Here is a 22,840-nt window from a genome sequence, read left to right on the forward strand (position 1 = left end):
AGACCTTATCAATAAGCTAGGGTAACAGGCATAACATAATATTGTTTTCTTAGGTGAACATATGTATAGCCCACTGTACTAAGGTGCAATTGTTATGTTCTTACCAGAAGGTTTATGAATAGACAAGTTATATTAATGTATAGATGTTGTGTTGCTCTCAGAAGACTACCAATTGCCTTAGGTACCACTATTGATGTAAAGTTTCTCTCAGTGACATTATCAATAGACAAAAAATACTAATGTGTAGCTGTTTTATTTCACTCAATAGACCGTATTCATAGCTCTGGGTACTCATTAATACCAAGTAAATAGGTGCTAAGTTGTTGGGTTGCTCTCATACGATATTGACGTATAATATGATATTGGTTTATATGATATATTATCATATCGCATAAAATTGTATTATATTTAATTGTGATATATATTATTGTATCATGATACAATATGTATAATATAATATTGTATTATATAACTTTTTACTTTTTCACATGACATTGTATCATTTGATATGATATAATGTTGTATTGAATTATATTGGTTCATATGATATAATATGATATTATGTATCAAATATGATACAGTGTCATACAATACAATATTTTACTAAAAGATACAATATTATAATAATATTATATGATTCACTGTTATGATGTATTATGTAATATGATATTGTATTATGTGATCAAATACAATAATGTATAACAGAATACAATTTCATATCATATGTTGCAATATCATATCTCATCATTGTTTATTACGGTATTTTATTGTAGTATATGATATTGTTTGTAAGTATGATAGGATGCAATATTTATTTTGATATTATTGTATTGATTAACATAATTTTATGAACATATGATTAATATCATACAATTTTTTGAACAGATGATATACGATATTGTGTCCAACAGAATCCAGGAATATCTAAGATCATAAAGTATGATTTTCATATGATATGATAAAGGTGGTCTCATAAAAGTGATGCCTCATTAGGGTGATGCCTCGTCTTAGTGAGCTTTGTGATCTGTGGTTATCTATGTTTATTAATCCTAGTGAACTATAGATATTATAATGAAATGCCATGTTGGTCCCATTGGATGATATGAGTGTTTCTGTATACTAAAGAAATAATATTGTTCTTAGTGATTCATATCAATAACTTTGTTTAATTATTATGTTTCTCTTAGAGGACCATATCATTTAGCTAGGGTGTCGTGCATAACATAATATGGTGTTCTTAGGTGAACATATGATTAGCTTACTGTTCTAAGGTACAATGGTTATGTATCGTGCATATAAGCATTGAATGCTTTTTTTTTTTTGGATTTGTCGGTCCTATGACACACCAATGCGAGCAAACAAATTATATTTTTATTGATTTTATTTTTTATTTTATTAATGGTCGTAGTTTTAAAATTTGCGCCTTTACTAGCAGGTGTTGGTAATTGATGGAAGAGCCAAAAAATCAGCTGTTGTGACATGGGAAATATAGTGCTCAAAAATATTATGAAGAAAGATTTTTTTTTTTTTTGAGAAATGCTATATTTAATCGCAAAAGTTTGAATTCAATAACAATACATGAGTATGTTCCAACAAGATGATTTATTCATTAAGAATAAACATTATCAACACGTAACAATACAGTAAACACAACTGAGTAAAACGAAATGTGCTCTCCCTGAAGTTTGCATTATTGAAAAACCCAGCTGTTGGATTAATGTTTTGCATGTTCATGTTAACTGTTTTCAATGTTGCTGGCTAGAGGACGATGTTGTGGCTGTGGAATTTGACGATATGAGAGTTGTGGTCTCATGTGCAGATGGTGACTGTAAGTTTTCAAGTTGAGCCTGATTTTCATGGGTTCGTGGTGGCAAGTTCGAGAACCTGGTCGACAGCGGTGGAAGAGCTACGATCGTAAAAGGGGATGAAGATGCAGACGCCATCGCAGAATGCTTTTTTTTTTTTGCTTAGAGGAGAGCGATCTGTTATATGACCTCATTGAACTCTCATTCCTTTGGTTCGACATGAACATGATGTGTCGTGCTTCAAATCCCTGATCATTAAGGTAAGTGTTTGCAGTGGCCCGTAAACAGTGGGATGTGTATTTATGCTCCACACCAGCAGCAAAGCAAATCTCCCCGAGAGACTTGTTGAAAGTGCGCTTTGGCAGGGGTTTTGCTGAATACCAAATATCAGAATGAACTCTCTCTTATATGTATTGGTTGAAAAGATTTGTAGCATTTGAATCTGTTTTTGACATCAGTAACTTTAAGAGATAAACATGACAGCAGTTTTCATTATCAGTTGCGTACATTATCTTGTCTGTATGGCTGTCATCGGCATCTACACCACCTTGATGATTATTTTGTAATGTTTTGTGTTGTAATGCAGCATATTGGCCAGTTTCATCTGTGCAGAAGACAACGCTGTTATGATTAAACTTATGGTGGAACTCTAAACCTCTGGTAATAAAATTGATGGACAGAAAGTACCATACAGCATGGCGCAAAACCACTGGTGATGATGTGGCACCTTGGAGGTATTTATAAATCTTCTGCAGATCATGTATCTCGATAATATCTTTGTGTGATGTTGGTTTTGACAGATCAAGTCAGGTTCGCTCTTTAAAGAAACCATCCAAGATTCCATTGGCTGTTCTGAACTCCTTGTCATGGACTATATTTACATCTCTCTAAATGTCAGCAAGATGGCGATTTATTGCTCCTTTGATATTGATCAAAGTATTTTTGTGGTACAAAGGCTAAACATCATCATCAACTTTTTCTTTGGGGCTGGCTTCACAATAAAATCACGAGAGATGACTGGCAAGAGTTGACACATTTGCTGTTTGCAGGTCTAATGTTGCACCATTAGTACAGAACCATAGATCTCCATGTTCCAATCTAAAAGGAGTGAGTTGTGTTTTAGAGACTGACATTGTGTAATGTTTGGGGGTCTTGTGTTTGGTTGTGTAAATTCTGCAACAAATCTTGACCCTTAAAGATTTTTATACAAATGTCAAATTGCTGCAAACACATTTACCTTGAAAAATCCCCATGCTGTATTTCTTTTTGTTGATTTTGCTTGCCTGGAGTCGAAAAATTTCTCTATTTCCTCATTTGTAACAGTTTTGAATCTCTGTGGAAAATGTGGTTTGTTTTCATTACTTCAGTTTTGATTTATAGCTCACCTGAGCTGAAAGCTCAAGTGAGCTATTCTGATCACATTTTGTCCATTGTCCGTCTGTCCGTCTTTTAACTTTTAACATTTTGAACTTCTTTTGTAAAACTGCTTCGCCAATTTCAACCAAAATTGGCACAAACCATCCTTATGGGAAGGCAAGTATAAATTGCAGAAATGAAAGACCGATCTTTATTCAAAGGGGAGAAACCTCAAAACTGTAGAAAAAGAGAGTGCATTTTTAAAAATTTTGAAATAATATTGTTCTTAGTGAATCATATCAATAGCCTAGTGCACTATTTTGCAATTATTATGTTTCTCTCAGTGGACCTTATCAATAAGCTAGGTCGTCATGGTGAACATAGGAAAAGCTAAGTTTACTATGGTACAATGGTTATGTTCTTACCAGAAAGCGGATATCAAGAGGTAAGTTATACTTATGTACAGCTGCTGTGTTGCTTTCAAGAGACTACTACCAATAACCTAGGGTACTAATTTTGATGTTAAGTTGCTCTCAGTGACAGTATCAGTAGCCAAAAATACTAATTTGTAGCTGTTATTTTTCACCCAATAGAGCTATCCATAGCCTAGGGTACAGATTAATACCAGGTATATACCTGTTAAGTTCCTTTCAGTGGACTAAAGCAATAACCCAGTGTACTTATTAATATTTGGAATGATGCTTCTATATAGACAGTTTCAATCGCCTGAGGTTCTGGTGCATAGCTGTTGAGTTGCTTTCTGTGAAAAGCATGAATTGTGTCGGGTACTAATGTATAACTGGATTTTTAGCTCACTTGAGCTGAAAGCTCATGTGAGCTATTCTGATCACATTTTGTCTGTTGCTTGTCTGTTTGTAAACTTTTCATATTTTCAACATCTTCTCCAGAAGCACTGGGCCAATTTCAACGAAACTTGGCACAGAGCATTATTAGGCAAAGGGGATACAAAGTTGTGAAAACTAAGGACCACCTTTTTTTTCAAGAGGAGATAATTAGGAATTATTGAAAAAAATTTAAGAACTTTTCAAAAATCTTCTTCTCAAGAACAAATTGGCCAGGAAAGCTAAAACTTGTGTGGAAGCATACTAAGGTAGTATAGATTGTGAAAATCATGACCTTTTAAAGATAGGGTGGGGCCACAATGGTGGGTCGAATTTTTTCATAGGAATATATTGAGTAAATCTTTAAAAATCTTCCTCTCAGAAACTAACCAGTCAGGAAAATTTGTGTGGAAGCATCCTAAGGTAGCAAGGGATAATTTCGGATAAAGTACCCGTCAATATTTTTGTAAAATTGAAAGTTGCTGTACTTGAAGGCTTATGAGTGTTGCTAAAATTCATGAAATGATTTTTAATGATTTTCATTAGTTAGAGGGGTGTCTCTTGTTGAAATTGATATGCAATATGTAGGCCCCATATGTTAGGTACATGAGAATCAGAAGTAAAATGCTAAACCCGCGGCTATGACTGTTGTGTTGACTTTACACAGTGAAATTGCAAGTTACAGATGGGAGGTAAAATAACACGAAAAGTAGATGGATTGGACATTGTCAACTTTACACCGGTAAGTTTCTGACATGTGATGGTGCAACATGCACGCGGTACGGAATGTCAACCCTTTGCAGGGAATTAGTTGGGGGAGGTCTAAAAAGCTGAAAAATTAGCAAAATATGGAAGGGTTAAAATCTAATAAAAACCAATATGTAGAGAATTTTACAGGTTTTGACTAGTAATTTTCTTCAGAAATTGGTGATTGGCCTTATAAAGAGTGAATTAAAGGTATTTGACCTGAATGGGAACTGAGGAAATTCTAGTTACAGAGTTCTGAAGACACGCATCCCCTGGCTACAATGAATTGTATAAAAAAAAACCTGTCCTGTGCCACCTTCAAGACAACATGGTATTTTCAGATTTTTCATTTCAGTGTAATTTTGAGTGGATTTTGTACCATAAGTAATATATTTTGTGAAAATGGATGAATTTTTTGGCTGTAGATGTCATTACATGATTTATTAGCAAAAATATTCAAGGGCAGTAACTCCCTCTTAAATGTGTAGAATGACCACCACTAGAGTAAATTGGATTAGAGAGTAGGTATTTCATACCCTGGTGCGATTAATAGGCTTCAGTTAATTAATGAGATAAGAATAAATACTTTAAAACAGTTTTGATCAATTGAATCATTAAATTTATGAATTTGCAGCCATTTCGCTGTCTGATTTTATGAAATAACATTAAGCCACCTGACTTATATGACCGAATTTTTTTAAAACAGCATATTTTTATTTCAACTGAACTTTACATGTAGACAGATGCAGTTATCAAATTATACAATAAGTCAAAAAAATCAAGTTTTTGCTCCTTCCTATCCATAAATGATATTTTAGATGTATTTATACAGAATTGAAAAAGCCACCCCCTCTTTCCAGTTGACTCCATTACCATTACATGTAGGATATGTAAATGTACATTTGACCTTGAAATAACATCTGTATGATAATTACTCTTGAAATGAACAAAAAACAACATATTTGTACCGTTTCATTGTATATATGCATCAAAAATGTAGAAAAATTTGAACCTTTTTCATGGAATTCTCATCCGTCCCCAGGTACCCAGGTGTGGTTGAATTTCATTTTAATTAAAAGCAGAAATCACACATGTAGGTCTTACTATTTTAGCAAAGTTAAAAGGAGAAACCAGAATATATATGATATCCACTAAATATGATTTTAGGCTTAGTTTTTCATGAAAACAAGAAATCAGATGTAGGGCGGCATGTCTTTTTGTGAATAAAAATGCTACAAATCATCCATTTTCCAAAAGAGATCAATTTTAGATATCAGTGATGGTTGTTTTCTATTATGTGTGAAAATGACTCAAGGAAATTGCCACAAGTTTAAATTAGGTAAAAGTGTTCAAACTAATGCTTCTTGTGAAAATCAAAAGATAGGGGGAGGGTATACATGTAATGGTATTTTTAAGTGATGTGATGCTTTTATCATGATAATATCAAGTAGATGTTTGTAGTATTAAATAAGGTTTATTTTTTAAGGAGGTTGAACAACAATTGACCTCTAAAAGATTAGATAAAGATGCTTTATTTATGGGGAGCCCTATGAATCTCTGTTAAATAGAGGAAAGTGGAAATGGTGGGTTCACTTAAATGGCCATATTTTTCTTGAACCTCAATGGAATTGGCAAAATGTGGTGTCCCTTTTCTCAGAACAGGATAAGCTTTTTAATTTTAAGACAAGATGACTTTTCAGAGAATGTTAGTGTAAGTTAAAGGAAGCAAGGGACAGTTTCGGATAAAGTACCCGTCAATATTTTTGTAAAATTGAAAGTTGCTGTACTTGAAGGCTTATGAGTGTTGCTAAAATTCATGAAATGATTTTTAATGATTTTCATTAGTTAGAGGGGTGTCTCTTGTTGAAATTGATATGCAATATGTAGGCCCCATATGTTAGGTACATGAGAATCAGAAGTAAAATGCTAAACCCGCGGCTATGACTGTTGTGTTGACTTTACACAGTGAAATTGCAAGTTACAGATGGGAGGTAAAATAACACGAAAAGTAGATGGATTGGACATTGTCAACTTTACACCGGTAAGTTTCTGACATGTGATGGTGCAACATGCACGCGGTACGGAATGTCAACCCTTTGCAGGGAATTAGTTGGGGGAGGTCTAAAAAGCTGAAAAATTAGCAAAATATGAAAGGGTTAAAATCTAATAAAAACCAATATGTAGAGAATTTTACAGGTTTTGACTAGTAATTTTCTTCAGAAATTGGTGATTGGCCTTATAAAGAGTGAATTAAAGGTATTTGACCTGAATGGGAACTGAGGAAATTCTAGTTACAGAGTTCCGAAGACACGCATCCCCTTGCTACAATGAATTGTATAAAAAAAAACCTGTCCTGTGCCACCTTCAAGACAACATGGTATTTTCAGATTTTTCATTTCAGTGTAATTTTGAGTGGATTTTGTACCATAAGTAATATATTTTGTGAAAATGGATGAATTTTTTGGCTGTAGATGTCATTACATGATTTATTAGCAAAAATATTCAAGGGCAGTAACTCCCTCTTAAATGTGTAGAATGACCACCACTAGAGTAAATTGGATTAGAGAGTAGGTATTTCATACCCTGGTGCGATTAATAGGCTTCAGTTAATTAATGAGATAAGAATAAATACTTTAAAACAGTTTTGATCAATTGAATCATTAAATTTATGAATTTGCAGCCATTTCGCTGTCTGATTTTATGAAATATCATTAAGCCACCTGACTTATATGACCGAATTTTTTTTAAACAGCATATTTTTATTTCAACTGAACTTTACATGTAGACAGATGCAGTTATCAAATTATACAATAAGTCAAAAAAATCAAGTTTTTGCTCCTTCCTATCCATAAATGATATTTTAGATGTATTTATACAGAATTGAAAAAGCCACCCCCTCTTTCCAGTTGACTCCATTACCATTACATGTAGGATATGTAAATGTACATTTGACCTTGAAATAACATCTGTATGATAATTACTCTTGAAATGAACAAAAAACAACATATTTGTACCGTTTCATTGTATATATGCATCAAAAATGTAGAAAAATTTGAACCTTTTTCATGGTATTCTCATCCGTCCCCAGGTACCCAGGTGTGGTTGAATTTCATTTTAATTAAAAGCAGAAATCACACATGTAGGTCTTACTATTTTAGCAAAGTTAAAAGGAGAAACCAGAATATATATGATATCCACTAAATATGATTTTAGGCTTAGTTTTTCATGAAAACAAGAAATCAGATGTAGGGCGGCATGTCTTTTTGTGAATAAAAATGCTACAAATCATCCATTTTCCAAAAGAGATCAATTTTAAATATCAGTGATGGTTGTTTTCTATTATGTGTGAAAATGACTCAAGGAAATTGCCACAAGTTTAAATTAGGTAAAAGTGTTCAAACTAATGCTTCTTGTGAAAATCAAAAGATAGGGGGAGGGTATACATGTAATGGTATTTTTAAGTGATGTGATGCTTTTATCATGATAATATCAAGTAGATGTTTGTAGTATTAAATAAGGTTTATTTTTTAAGGAGGTTGAACAACAATGGACCTCTAAAAGATTAGATAAAGATGCTTTATTTATGGGGAGCCCTATGAATCTCTGTTAAATAGAGGAAAGTGGAAATGGTGGGTTCACTTAAATGGCCATATTTTTCTTGAACCTCAATGGAATTGGCAAAATGTGGTGTCCCTTTTCTCAGAACAGGATAAGCTTTTTAATTTTAAGACAAGATGACTTTTCAGAGAATGTTAGTGTAAGTTAAAGGAAGCAAGGGACAGTTTCGGATAAAGTACCCGTCAATATTTTTGTAAAATTGAAAGTTGCTGTACTTGAAGGCTTATGAGTGTTGCTAAAATTCATGAAATGATTTTTAATGATTTTCATTAGTTAGAGGGGTGTCTCTTGTTGAAATTGATATGCAATATGTAGGCCCCATATGTTAGGTACATGAGAATCAGAAGTAAAATGCTAAACCCGCGGCTATGACTGTTGTGTTGACTTTACACAGTGAAATTGCAAGTTACAGATGGGAGGTAAAATAACACGAAAAGTAGATGGATTGGACATTGTCAACTTTACACCGGTAAGTTTCTGACATGTGATGGTGCAACATGCACGCGGTACAGAAGGTCAACCCTTTGCAGGGAATTAGTCACTTTCTTTAAATTAGAAACCTGCGAAATATATATATATATATGTATATATTTTACTTAATTTAAGCGTTTTATGTCACAATATGGAGGTATCCCATGCCAGTGATTCAACCTAATATAACAAACAAGTGAATATTTAACATTTTTGTTTTATTTCAGTTCCACTTGGAATGTGAATGAGGTATAAAGAACAAACCCCTTCAACGCCACTGTATCTTCTGCTTGAAGATTCGTCCAGTCTGGCGAACGAAAATGGAAGATGCATTCTCCATCGAATTCTGCTAAGATGTTGAAGTTGTCACACTCAAGACATGAACTCTACCAAGAAGTTTAAGGACAACTTTTACTCAATTGTGTGTCCATACAGCCAGGGCACCATGCCCTCGTAAACCACTTGTCTAGAACACCAAGTTGTGACATTCTCTGCTTACCTACCGCAGCAATTTGCCATGTAGAAAGGTCCAAATGGCCTGTGTTTGAGAAGAGCTAAAACAGGCAGCATCATTCACGATGGCACGAGCCATCAAGTCTGTTGCTATCTGTGTGCAAAGAGGCTGAAGATGCGGAAATGAAAATGTCCTGTATTTCATGAGAAGATTAAAGATGTTAAACGAAACTATAAGCTGTAATTTTCATCATACTGTATTGATCATAGACGTCACTACAGTAACGTTTTAATTATTGTACTTAATCATGTCACATGCATATCATAACATTGCAAATGATTTATGTAAATCCCATTGGGGCAAGTGGCAATTGACATTTAATCAAAACTTTTTTAGCTCACTGACACGAGGTTGACTGGAGCTTATGTTATACCGTTGGCGTCTGGACGTGGTAAAAGTTTGTGGTGCAGGTCTTGTATCTAAATTATTAATTAACTTACCTTCATCAAACTTGCATGGATGGTGCATCTGGACAAACTAATGAACTTTTAAGACTTGGATGCTGAATCTGGAACTTGAATTCTGGATGTTGGCTTTAAAAATGTTAAGAGCAGAGCAAAGTTTTTGGAGCAGGTGCCATTTGATGACTATATCTTACTTACTACTGGTCCTAACTCCACCATACTTGCATGACAGGTGTGTCTGATGATAGATATGCAGTTGACAGGATCAAATGCTTAATCTGAGCCATAGGTTTCAGATGCTGAATGATGATACATTTAAGGTTTTTGGAGTTGGTTAATTTTTTTTGGAGCAGATGCCCTTTGATGGACACATCTTAGTTTTTGGTTTAGTGTTTATCAACTTTGTATAAATGATGCAGGTTTTGATACTGATGCACTCAACATGTATGGATGCTAAATCTGAACCATATTTTCCGGATTCCGGAGGTTATTATAATGGAGCACGTGTAGATTTTTTGAGTAGTCGAATGTAGGTTTGATATCTGGAGAACAGCTGTCCTGACAAACTTATATGGATCATATAACTTTGAATTTGATACATACGGCTTGCTTCAGAAACAGAGAATGATCTCTTCATTATCAAGGATGCTAAAACAATTGTCCTAAGTACCTCAATCAAACGTGTTTGAAAGATGAGTTTGTTGTTATATAAAATGATTCTTATATTATTGTATTGGATGATATGATACAGTATTGTGTTATATGATACAATTTTGAATAATATAACGTAGTATTGTAAAATAATATAATATTTAAGAAATAAACAGCAATTGAAAATTTTTATCGGACCTGGTTTGTCACGTGATCATATCCTGTGAAGCCCAAAGGGCTTCTCGGAAGACTTGATTACGTACCAACTGAGTTCATATCCCGGTGAACATTTTATTTAACGTTATATAATAAGTGCCCGAGAAAACCATTGTCAACCGACGCGAAGCGGGGGTAAACAATGGTTTTCGAGGGGTGTCAACAGTTACCCTCCCAAATGGGCGCTATTTATTTTGTTGGGCTATTATGTAAAAAATATCTAATACCATTTGTATTATGACAATTATTGCGTAATGTTCATTTTACACTCAATGTCGGATAGAAATAGCGCTAGCACAGATAAGAGATCATGCTGTAATGATTAGAAAGCAAACAAATAAACCAAAGGAAATAAATACCAAGTGCATGTATTAATGTTTACTATTTATTTGTCAGAAAATGCAGTTCTATATCATACATGTACATGTCCTGGTGTACACTTTCAAATGTAAAGATTTGTTTTATATGTTCATATGCCATTTCAAAATCCTGGTTACGGGGGGATTTGTCAGGCCTTGTACGCTCTTGTCCTTTACTTAAGATTATTATACAACTTTGTTTCATATGATATACAAAACTGTCTAATAAAACTAAACTCAGTATTTCTATTTAAAAGCAGTAAGACTTTATTTAAGATCGTTAATGATTTTCGTACACCGGTAATATGATATAGGTGATTCCTCGTCCAAACATTGTGCCCTATCCTTCAAATTAGGTACTTTTTAAGCTCGAATTACACAAAATTGGGCCAGACTTCCCCCTGCATGAGTCATACTGATACTTATGTTCTCTCCCAAGTTCATGCAAATTATCCTAATATCGCATGATTTGTAGATGCATTAAATACCTCCATTCATTAGTGTACACGTAGCAGGTGGAGCCTCCAACTCACTATTTTAGAAATAGTCACTTACCTAATACAAAGCTGATTGTTTGATACTTAATATTGATAATATGAAATTAAGTATCACTTGTATTGAAATTTAGAATCGCTTATTGATAACAGAGAACAACCGGATTTATTTATGCTCACGAATAGTCACTTATTACGATTCACTGTCTTAGAAATATTGTAAAGAAAGTCGATTGTTACTTCGAAGTTAATAATGACATATTTGAATAACAAATTATTTTCTACACATCGTTGTGAACTCATTTGGGAAACCTTAACATACCTGCATAGTATTCATGGACCTTGCTCAGATGCTTTAAACAGCTTCTGCAAATAGTCATTTATAATTTAACTACTTTATCTTTTTATTATTTTTTTTATTTTTCAGATAGCTTTTGTGTTACAGATTATTTACTTATATTTGGTAGATTTACAAATAAGTGCTTTTTAAATTGAATTTATACAGGTATGTGTTCACAAGTGTTTTGACATGTTTAAGAAAGTTAGTTTGGAAAGGTGCAAATAAAATGAAAATAATTTTTGATGAAATTTCGAGTTGTTTTATACATACATATATATTCAAATGTTTAATATGCATTTATTCTATAGATTTCTACTTTCATATTTTGGAAAATGTGCCGTAGCCAAATATTCTATTTAATATGAGACATTCTGTCATCCTCCAACTTCTGACATTGATTCAGTTGCAATACTTTTTGAAAAGAGGGCCATATTTCAAAATATTGATAAAATATAGCACAAAGCTTCCAATGGGCTTTTATATATTCCCCCCAAAAAGAGTCTGTTCCATGAACAAGGGCAGATATATTGGAAAATAACATCAAAAGAAAGGGTCACAAAAAATCTTTTCAAGAACTTTGAGATAGACTTTTACAAAACGAGCACTGAATGATAAGTATCTGTTCTGGATAAAACAAAATATTTTTGACCTTGAGTCTAGCACTATAAGTGTAAAGTTATGATAAAAGAACGCATGCCCTCTGTATGTCAAAAGATCCAGACCTTATTGTACACTAAGTAAATTGAACATTCAAAGACCGACGTATACATGTATATCTTTCATGTCGATATTAGTGATATGTTTATCAAGAGGTGTCGACCTTTTACAGTGTTGTTTTTATATAATTATGTAATAGTGAGTAAAAAGCATCAGACCCGAAAGCATTGGAGGCCCTTACTTTGTGGACGCAATTCTCATGGCACCTACTAGTGGTGGTCAATTTTCATTGTAAAACTTATGTTGAGGGTTACAAGTCTAGTTCAAAAGATCCAGGCCTGATGGTTAGGGTTACAAGTCTAGTTCAAAAGATCCAGGCCTTTTTGTAATTCATCTACAAAAATAATTGGATTTGTAAACATCGGAATCGGAAACATTAAAATCCCGTACCCTGAGGTCTTAAGTATTCAGGATCATTTACTAGTTGTTAAGCACTACCATATCAAAATTACAGCGAAGATACCATCTACAGTCCTTGCTATAATATCTCAATATATTTCTAATATTAAATAGCAATTCAAACATGGGGCTCAGAAACACCGAGACATTGTCAAAGTATTGTGTTGGTACATCTTCTACATTAAAAGATATATAGGCTCTCCTTCAATATACATAATTAACGTAATAAGAGTTACAAATATCGGGATTGGAAACATTGAAGGTCTGTTCTGTGGAGACTAAAATTCTCAGTGTTACTAACAAAGTCTAGCACTATCAGTGTAAACTTATGATAAAAGAATATGTACCCCATGTAGTTTAAAAGAGACAGACCCTACTGTACACCAAGTGAACTGAAAATGTAAACACCAACTCTTTCGTGTCGACATAAGTGCTGTGTTTATCAAGCGGTGTCGACCTTCTACAGTATGTCAAAAAGTGTAAATAAAAAACACTGGAGGCCCTTACCACGTGGGCTAAAGTTCTCATACTACCTACCAGTAGTGGTAAGCTACCATTGTAAAATTATTGTTAGGATTACATGTCTAGTTCAAAAGATCCGGGCCCTTTTGTAACCTATCTACATACGATGATGGAATTTTAAAACATCAGAACAGGAATCATGGAACCCCCTACCATGAGGCCTGCAATAATCAGGGTCGTCTACTGGTTGTTAACATTACCACATTAAATTACATAATGATACAATCTCTAGTTTAAAAAATCCAGTCCTTACTGTAATTTTTCAATTGATAAATAATACTAAAAGATAATTAAAACATCAGACACTGAAACATCGAAACTTCTCTACCCCGGAGCTGAAATTGCAAGTGGTCTGACACTGTCAACATATTGTGCTAATACAACTTCCTTTAACAGAAATAGACCCTCCTGTGATACATATATTTAACAAAATTAGAATTATACACATCGGGCTTTGAAACATTGAATGTCCGTCCTATGGGTTCTGAAATTTTCAGTGTTACCAACCAAAAAGCTTGCACTATCACTGTTAACAGATTCAGACCCTATTGTACACCAATAGGGAATTCAAAATAAAATAAACCGACGTATTTCGAGTCGACATTAGTGCTGTGTTTATTAAGCGTTTTCGACTTTTTACAGTGTTGTTTTCATGTATGTATAAAAAAGAGTAAATGAACATTTGACTAAAAAAAATAAAGAAAAAAACATCGCAGGCTCTTACCCCGTGGGCTGAAGTTTTCATGGCACCTTCTAGTGGTGGACAGCTGTCATTGTAAAATTTATGGTTAGGGGAAAAGACAATAAAACACCAGGCTCCGAAACATCGAAACACCCTACCCTGGAGCTGAAATTGTTAGGATCACCTGCAAGTGATCTTACACGGTCCAAATATTGCGTTGATACATTTTTTTAAAAGAGATATAGGTCCTCCTGTAATACATCTATTTAACACAATTCTTACCAAAATCAATAGCATTGAAACGTACGACTTTTCATCACTTTATACAACCATTCCCCATGAGAAATTAAAATCTAGGTTTTTTGATATTACAGATTGTTGTTTCTTTTATAAAAATGGAAGTCATGAAAATGCTTACCTGTCATTGGAAATCTAAAAAAATATTTTGTTAAAAACCATTCTGATTGCACACACAAGTACTCTGAAGTTGACACTAAAAAGATGCTTGAGTTTCTGATAGGCATCATCTTGTATGTAGTTTTTGGAAATCAAGTCTTCAAACAATCTGTTGGAATTCCCATGGGTACCAATGTGCCCCATTGTTACCAGACCTTTTTTTGTATTCTTATGAAGCAGACTTTATTAAAAAAAACTTGTACGTGAAAAAATAAATCACTCGTTGTGGCCTTCAATTCAACATTCAGGTATATCTACGACGTATTATCAATTAACAATTGTTATTTCCTTACTGACGTCGACTCAATATATCCCAGTGAACTTGAAATAAAAGATACCACAGCGTCTGCGTCATCTATTTCATATTTGGATATTTTACTGGAAATGGACATTGATGGTAACCTAACAACAAAACTTTATGATAAACGCGTTGACTTCAATTTTTTTATAGTCAGCCTTCCTTACTTATGTAGCAATATACCTTCATAAACTGAATATGGTGTTTTTGTCTCTCAGTTAATTCGATATACAAGGGCATACGTATGAACAGTTTCTAAGGCGAGGCAAGCTACTGACAAACAAGTTGATTAACGGGACAATCAACAGTCTCGTTTGAAGTCATCTTTTCGTAAGTTCTTTGGTCGATACAAAGACCTTGTGGGCAAATAAAATCTTCCACTGGATTGCATTCTTACTGAAGTTTTTCATACAAATTGTTAGACCATAATTAACACCCAATTGTCTACGGACTTTTCCGTTTTGTCCAGATTACGACAAAGACCACACGGCGGGTGTGACCGGTCAGCAGAGAATGCTAACTCCTCCTAAGCACCTGATGCTACCTTCAATGTAATGACTCAAGGTTTGTATTTTGACCATCCCAAACAAACCAAAAAATCAACGTTTCGTTTTTTTTCCTATTGTGACATTTTCCCGATTTTGACATTTACATCGATTATGACATGCCAAATTATCTCAAGGAGCACACGGCGGGTACGACCGGTCAGCAGAGGATGCTCACTCCTCCTAGGCCTCTGATTCTTTTTGGAGTTCCATGTTGTTCTCCTATAAATTTGTATTTTGTTTTATGGATTTTTCAGATGGTTGCGTTTGTTTTTGTCATTTTTTTTTCATTTAACACAAAGAGAATTATAGATATTGCGTTCGAAAATATTGAATTTCCGTTCTATGGGGACTGAAATTTTCAGTGTTACTAAGCATTTAGATAGCACTTCCACTGTAAAGTTCACCAAAAAGTACATGTACCCTACGTATCTTGTTTAACAGAATCAGACCATACTGTACACCAAGGGAATTAAAAATGAAAAAAACACCATCTTATTTACCTTTCTTGTTGACATTAGTGCTTTGTTTATCAAGCGGTGTCGACTTTTTAAAGTGATATTTTTATATAATGTTAAAAAAAGGTCAAAGAACATTGTACTCGGAAACAACAAAGGCTCTTACCTTGTGGGCTGAAGTTTTCATGCCACTTACTAGTGGTGGACAGGTCCCAGTGTAGAAATTATAGTTAGGGAAAATAACAATAAAAACATTGGGTTCCGAAACATCAAAACACCCTCCCCTAGAGATGATATTATTGGGTTCACTTGCAGTTGGTTATGACACTGTAAATATATTGTGTTGATGCAATTTTCATTTTTAAAAGATATAACCTCTCCTTTATTACATCTGTTTAATCTAAATCGAATTAAAAAAATCGGACTCGGAAACACTGAATGTCCGTTCTATGAAGACCAAAATTTTCAGCGTTTATAACCTATAGTCTAACATTATGACTGTCAAGCTAACCTGAAAGTAAATGTACCCTATCTAGTTTAACAGAATCAGACCTTTGTGTACACCAAGGAAATTAAAAATGAAATACACCGACATCTCTCGTGTCGACATTAGTGCTGTAATTATCAAGCGGTGTCGACCTTTTAAAGTGTTATTTTATTCCGTAGGCTGAAGTTTTTATGGCACCTATTAGTTGTGGACAGATACTATTGTAAAACTTACGGTTTTAGAAAAAAACATGAAAACATCGGGCTCCAAAACATCGAAACAGCCTACCCCGGAGCTGAAATTATTAGATTCACCCGCAAGTGGTCTGACACTGTCAACATATTTTGCTGATACAATGCTTTTTTTAGAAGACATAGACCCTCCTGTAATTCACAAATATAACATAAATACAATTATGAAAATCGGGCTCGAAAACATTGAATGTCCGTTCGGTGGGGACTGAAGTTTTTAGTGTTAGTAACCTATTTTCTAACATTATCACTGTTAAGATAACCGAAAAGGACATGTACCATATTTAGTTTAACAGAATCAGACCATACTGTACACCAAGGGAAATAAAAATGGAATAAACCGACGTATATACCTTTCGTGTCGATATTAGTGCTGTGTTTATCAAGAGGTGTCAACCTTTTACATTGTTATTTTTATATATGTTATAAAAAGGTAAGAAACCATTGAACTCCGAAACAAGAAAGCCTCTTACCTCGTGGGGAGATATTTCCATTACACGTACTAGTGGTGGACAGCTACCATTGTAAAAATTATAGTTAGGGAAAAACCAATTAAAACTTCGGGCTTCAAATCATCGAAACACCCTACCCAAGAGACATATTGTTTGTTTCACCCGCAAGTGGTCTGATACTGTCAACATATTGTGTTGATACAACTTCTTTTTTAAAAGATATAGGCCCTCCTGTAATACATCTATTTAACCTATATTGAATTATAAACATCTGGCTCGAAAACTTTAAATGTCCTTTCTATGGGGACAGAAATTTTCAGTGTTATTAACATATAGCCAAACACTATCACTATAAGGTTAACCTGAAAGTACATGTAGCCAATCTATTTTATGAGAATCAGACCCTACTGTGCACCAAAAGGAATTAAAAATGAAATCCACCGACGTATATATCTTTTGTGTCGACATTAATGTTGTGTTTATCAAGCGGTGTCGACCTTTTACATTGTTAAATTTATACATGTTAAAAAAAGATCAGAGAGCATTGTACTCGAAAACAAAGCAGACTTTTACTCCGTTGGCTGAAGTTTCAATTTACGCGTTGTGGACAGCTACTATTGTAAAAATTATAGTTAAGAAAAAGACGGTAAAACATCAGGCTCCAAAACATCGATACAACATACCCATGAGATGAAATTGTTAGTTTCACCCGCAAGTGGTCTGGCACTGTCAACATATTGTGTTGATACAACTTCTTTTTTAAAAGATATAGGCCCTCCTGTAATACATTTATCTAACATAAATACGATTATGAACATCGGGCTCGAAAAACATTGAATGTCTAGTCTGTTGGACTGAAATTTTCAGTGTTAGTAACCTATGGTCTTACACTATCACTGTTAAGTTAATTTAAAAGTACATGTGCCATATTAAGTTTAACAGAATCAGACCCAACTGTACACCAAGGAAATTAAAAATGAAATACTCCATCGTATTTACCTTTCTCGTCGACATTAGTGCTGTGTTTATCAAGAGATGTCAACTTTTTACATTGGTTTTTTTATATATGTTATAAAAAGGTAAGAAACCATTGTACTCCGAAACAAGAAAGCCTCTTACCTCGTGGGCAGATGTTCTCATCACACCTACTAGTGATGGACAGCTACCATTGTAAAAATTATAGTTAGGGAAAAAACCAATTAAAACGTCAGGCATCAAAACATCCATGTAATATATCTATTTAACCTATATTGAATTATAAACATCTGGCTCGAAAACATTGAATGTCCGTTCTATGGGGAGTGAAGTTTTTAATGTTATTAACATATAACCTACCACTTTCTCTATTAAGTGAACCTGAAAGTAAATATTCCCTATCTAGTTTAACAGAATGAGACCTTTAAGTACACCGAGGCAATTAAAAATTAAATTCACCGACGTATATATCTTTCGTGTCGACATTAGTGCTGTGTTTATCAAGCGGTGTCGACCTTTTACAGTGTTATTTTTATGTCTGTTAAAAAAGGGTTAAAGAACAATGTACTCGAAAACAACGGAGACTCTTACTCCGTGCGCTGAAGATTTTATGGCACCTATTAGTTTTGGACAGCTACCATTGTAAAACTTACGGTTTGGGAAAAAAAATAAAAAAAATAAGGTTCCGAAACATCGAAACGCCCTTCCCTGAAGATGAAATTGTTAGTTTCACCCGCCCTCCTGTAATGCATCTATATAAAATAAATACAATTATGAACATCGGGCTCCAAAACATTAAATTTCCTACAATTATGAAGATCGGGCTTCGAAAAGAATGAATGTCCGTTCTCTTGGTACTGAATTTTTTAGGGTTTGTAACCAGAAGTCTAGCACTATCACTGTTAAGTGAAGCCGTAAGTACATGTACCCTATGTAGTTTAACAGAATCAAACCATACTGTACACTAAGGGAATTAAAAATAAAATACACCGACATATATATCTTTCCTGTAGACATTAGTGATGTGTTTATCAAGTGGTGTCGACTTTTAGCATTGTTAATTTTATATATGTTTAAAAAAAACGTTAAAAACATAGTATCCGGAAACAATGGAGGCTCTTACTCTGTGGGCTGAAGTTTTCATGGAACCTACTAGTGTTGGACAGCTTCCATTATAAAAATTATGGTTTGGGAAAAAACAATAAAAAAAATTAGGTTCCGAAACATCGAAACACCCTCCCCTGAAGATGATATTGTTAGTTTCACCTGCCGTCCTGTAATGCATCTATATAAAATGAATACGATTATGAACATCGGGCTCCGAAACATTAATTTTCCCTCCTGTGGGGACTGAAATTTTCAGTGTTAGTAACCAATTGTCTAAAACTATCACTGGTAGGTAAACTTAAAAGTACATGTATCATATTTAGTTTAACAGAATCAGATCCTACTGTACTCCAGGGGAATTAAAATTGAAATTCACCGACGTACATATCTTTCGTATCGACATTAGTGCTGTGTTTATCAAGCGGTGTTGACATTTTACCAAATGAACATCTGACTCGAAAACATCGGAGACTCTTTCACTGTGTGCTGAAGTTCTCTAAGTGTAAAACACAGTTGCATTTACTATACTGTTTTATTTTATATCACATTTATGTCACGAAAGAATAACTTTACATAAATATTTTGTAATGATAGATGCATCGGCGTATAAACGTTTAAATCCGCTGATATTTTCGTAGTAAGCCTTAACAGTGCTGCGTATCACTGTTAAGGTACCTGGAAGTACATGTAGCCTATCTAGTTTTACAGAATCAAACTCTACTGTACACCAAGGCAATTAAAAATGAAATAAACCGATGTGTATATATATTTCGTGTCGACATTAGTACTGTGTTTATCAAGTGGCATCAACATTTTACAATGTTGTGTTTATATATGTTAAAATAAGGTAAAAGAACATTTGACTCTAAAACATTGGAAGCTCTTATCTCGTGTGCTTGGGTTTTTATGGCAACTACCAGTGGTGGACAGCTACCATTGTAAAAATTAAAGTTAGGAAAAAAACAATAAAACCATCGGTTTTTGAAACATCAAAACACCATACCTCAGAAAAGATATTGTTATGTTCATCCGGAACTGGTATGACACTGTCAACATATTGTGTTGATACAACTTCTTTTTAAAAAAAATGTAAGCTTTCCTGTAATACATCCATTTAACATAAATACAATTATGAAGATCGGGCTTCGAAAAGAATGAATGTCCGTTCTCTTGGTACTGAATTTTTTTAGTGTTTGTAACCAGAAGTCTAGCACTATCACTGTTACGTGAAGCTGTAAGTACATGTATCCTATGTAGTTTAACAGAATCAAACCATACTTTACACCAAGGGAATTAAAAAAATAAAATACACCGACATATATATCTTTCGTGTCGACATTACTGATGTGTTTATCAAGTGGTGTCGACTTTTAACATTGTTAATTTTATATATGTTTAAAAAAAGTTAAAGAACGTATAACCCGGAAACAAAGGAGGCTCTAACTCTGAGGGCTGAAGTTTTCATGGAACCTACTAGTGTTGGAAAGCTTCCATTATAAAAATTATGGTTTGGGAAAAAACAATAACAAAATTAGGTTCCGAAACATCGAAACACCCTCCCCTGAATATGATATTGGTTGTTTCACCCGCAAGTATTAAGACAGTGTCAACATATTGTGTTAATAAACTTCTTTTTAAAAAGATAATGGCCCTCCTGTAATACATCTATATAAAATAAATACAATTATGAACATCGGGCTCCGAAACATTAAATTTCCCTTCTGTTGGGACTGAAATTTTCAGTGTTAGTAACCAATTGTCTAAAACTATCACTGGTAGGTAAACTTAAAAGTAAATGTATCATATTTAGTTTAACAGAATCAGATCCTACTGTACTCCAAAGGAATTAAAATTGAAATTCACCGATGTACATACCGGTATCTTTCGTTTCGACATTAAGGCTGTGTTTATCAAGCGATGTCGACATTTTACAAAATGAACATCTGACTCGAAAACATCGGAGACTCTTTCACTATGGGCTGAAGTTCTCTAAATGTAATACACAGTTGCATTTACTATAATGTTTCATTTTATATCACATTTATATCATGAGAGAATAACTTTACATTAATATTTTGTATTGATAGATGTATCGGTTTATGAGCATTTAAATTCACTGATATTTTCAAAGTAAGCCTTAATAGTGCTGCGTATCACTGTTAAGGTAACTGAAAGTACATGTAGCCTATCTAGTTTAACAGAATCAAACTCTACTGTACACCAAGGCAATTAAAAATGAAATAAACCGATGTGTATATATATTTCGTGTCGACATTAGTGCTGTCGTTATCAAGTGGCATCAACATTTTAGAATGTTGTGTTTATATATGTTAAAACAAGGTAAAAGAACATTTGACCCGAAAAGATCGGAGGCTCTTATCTCGTGTGCTTGGGTTTTTATGGCAACTACCAGTGGTGGACAGCTACCATTGTAAAAATTATAGTTAGGAAAAAACAATAGAACCATCGTGTTTTGAAACATCAAAACACCATACCTCGGAAAAGATATTGTTAGGTTCATCCGGAAGTGGTATGACACTGTAAACATATTGTGTTGATACAACTTTTTCTTTAAAAAATATAAGCTTTACTGTAATACATCTGTTTAACATAAATACAATTATGAAGATCGGGCTTCGAAAAGAATGAATGGTTGTTCTCTTGGTACTGAATTTTTTAGAGTTTGTAACCAGAAGTCTAGCACTATCACTCTTAAGTGAAGCCATAAGTACAAGTACCCTATGTAGTTTAACAGAATCAAACCATACTGTACACCAAGGGAATTACAAATAAAATACACCGACATATATATCTTTCGTGTCGACATTAGTGATGTGTTTATCAAGTGGTGTCGACTTTTAGCATTGTTAATTTTATATATGTTTAAAAAAAACATTAAAAAACATAGTTTCCGGAAACAATGGAGGCTCTTACTCTGTGGGCTGAAGATTTCATGGAACCTACTAGTGTTGGACAGCTTCTATTGTAAAAATTATGGTTTGGGAAAAAACAATAAAAAAAATTAGGTTCCGAAACATCGAAACACCCTCCCCTGAAGATGATATTGTTTGTTTCACCCGCAAGTATTAAGACAGTGTCAACATATTGTGTTGATACAACTTCTTTTTAAAGAGATATTGGCCCTCCTGTAATTCATCTACATAAAATAATACAAATATGAACATCGGGATCCAAAACATTAAATTTCCCTTCTGTGGGGACAGAAATTTTCAGTGTTAGTAACCAATTGTCTAAAACTATCACTGGTAGGTAAACTTAAAAGTACATGTATCATATTTAGTTTAACAGAATCAGATCCTACTGTACTCCAAGGGAATTAAAATTGAAATTCACCGACGTACATATCTTTTGTATCGACATTAAGGCTGTGTTTATCAAGCGATGTCGACATTTTACAAAATGAACATCTGACTCGAAAACATCGGAGACTCTTTCACTATGGACTAAGGTTCTCTAAGTGTAATACACAGTTGCATTTACTATAATGTTTTATTTTATATCACATTTATATCATGAAAGAATAACTTTACATAAATATTTTGTAGTGATAGATGCATCGGTTTATGAACATTTAAATCCGCTGATATTTTCGTAGTAAGCCTTAACAGTGCTGCGTATCACTGTTAAGGTACCTGAAAGTACATGTAGCCTAT

General features: G+C 33.9%; 1 protein-coding gene and 1 long non-coding RNA gene across 3 annotated transcripts in view; one reads left to right on the plus strand and one right to left on the minus strand.

Moving 5' to 3' along the window:
• The window catches only part of LOC105320441 (dipeptidyl peptidase 2), a 329,741-nt gene that overhangs the window by 192,597 nt on the left and 114,304 nt on the right, over positions 1–22,840 (plus strand). The gene's annotated exons all lie outside the window — the stretch shown is intronic.
• LOC105340081 (uncharacterized) lies at positions 1,889–9,535 on the minus strand. Of its 2 annotated transcripts, none has more exons than XR_010710844.1 (4): positions 9,343–9,535; positions 9,104–9,225; positions 3,043–3,138; positions 1,889–2,903 (listed from the first exon to the last, which is right to left on the minus strand). It is a non-coding gene; the product is annotated as an uncharacterized lncRNA (long non-coding RNA). The 2 variants fall into 2 exon arrangements; XR_010710843.1 differs by having other exon boundaries at positions 9,339–9,535.

Source organism: Magallana gigas, chromosome 2 (genome assembly GCF_963853765.1).
Source record: "Magallana gigas chromosome 2, xbMagGiga1.1, whole genome shotgun sequence".
In the NCBI taxonomy this organism is placed as follows: domain Eukaryota; kingdom Metazoa; phylum Mollusca; class Bivalvia; order Ostreida; family Ostreidae; genus Magallana; species Magallana gigas.